Here is a 1,661-nt window from a genome sequence, read left to right as displayed (position 1 = left end):
GAAAGTTCTACCTAGGTTGCCCTTTCTGTTAGTTTGCGTGTGTTCTGTTGTGCATAGGGTTTTCAGAGGCCTGCTAGAAGAGCACCAAATGAGCGTAGACCAAATGAGCTCTGGGAGGATATCGTCCATGAAGAAGGCAAAAGGTCATTACAAAGGCTGAAGAAGAAGAAAAGACCAAGATGGATGTCAGATAAGACTCTGAGTACTGCATTAGAATGCTGAGAAGCCAAAGGTAAAGGGAGAAACCAAGAAATCAAAGAGATAAACAGAAAATTTCAAAAGGCAGCTCTGACAACAAAGAAAGATACTATAATGAAATGTGCAGAGAGCTGGAGTCAGAAAATCAAAAGGGCTGAATTTGCTCAGCGTTTCTTAAGCTGAAGGAGTTGAAAACCAAATTCAAGCCATGGGTGTCAATACTTAAGGATAGTTTGGGTAGAATGTTAAATGATCCAGGAAGTATCAAACGAAGATGGAAGGAGTACACAGAGTCACTGTATCAGAAGGAATTGGCTGACACAGAGGAATTTTCATATATTGTCATACATCTATCCAATATAACTTTAGCTCCCTAACCCCTAAACATGCTCACTTACACACAAAAATACCCTATCATCCTCTGAATGTATGCATGTAGAATACTTCTGGGAATGATCTTCTCTAATTTACCCTCCAACATATGAGCAGACAAGAACTAGCATATAGTTTCTGTCCACAATGAGGAAACATATTTCAGGCCCAAGATACTGCACTTCCAAACTGATTCATCTTCAAACAGTCACACATACCCATTATCAACATATCTCTATTGTTAGGTAAAATAGACTTGACCTCATAGTGACCTTGTATAAAGCAGAACAAAATTTTGCCCAATCAGAGCCATACTCATATTCTTTGTTAAGTTCATCGTTGCATTCCGTGCATCACTCCATCTACTTGAGGGACTTCCTCTCCATCTATGACCCTCTATTTTTCTAACCATAATGTCTTTTTGTAAGGATTGGCCTCCTTGGTAACTAGTCCAAAGTTTGTGAGATATCACCATTCTCATTTGTAAGGGACACTCTGACTACACGTTTTATAAGATAGACTCAGATGTTCTTTTTTATTTGCTATGGTTAATATTCTCTGCCATCATGAAACCAGAGGCCTCATTCTTCAGTATTCCTTACTCATCATCTAAAATTCACATACATGTGAATACCATGGGTTGGGTCAGGCACATCTTAGATTTAAATAGACATCCCTGCTCTTTAAGAAGTCCTTTGCAGCAGATTTGCTCTTTGCAATATATCCTTCCTGTTATATTCCTGAATGTTGCTTCCATAGGTCTTGATTGGCATGTGGAAAAATTATCTTGACAACTTCAATCTTTTCTTCATTTATGATGTGATTTTCTGGTCTGGTTCTAAGGATTTTTGTTTTCTCAACACTGTGATGTAATCTTACTAAGGGTCTCAAATCCTATGCACTAGCAACAAGCAAAACTTATTATTTTATAGATGTTGTTGTTTGTTGTTATGTGCCGTCTAGTCGCTTGTGACTAATAGCGACCCTATGTACAAAAGCCCTAAACTCTGCTCTGTCCTGTGCCAATCACACTGTCTCTGACACTCCCATCCCAATTATCCCAGTCACTGAATCAATCCACCTCATAAAGG

The sequence above is a fragment of the Elephantulus edwardii genome, unplaced genomic scaffold (assembly GCF_000299155.1).
Source record: "Elephantulus edwardii isolate Elephantulus edwardi_28Jun2011 unplaced genomic scaffold, EleEdw1.0 scaffold00353, whole genome shotgun sequence".
In the NCBI taxonomy this organism is placed as follows: domain Eukaryota; kingdom Metazoa; phylum Chordata; class Mammalia; order Macroscelidea; family Macroscelididae; genus Elephantulus; species Elephantulus edwardii.
The sequence above is the reverse complement of the archived record's forward strand: the minus strand, read 5'-3'. Positions refer to the sequence as shown.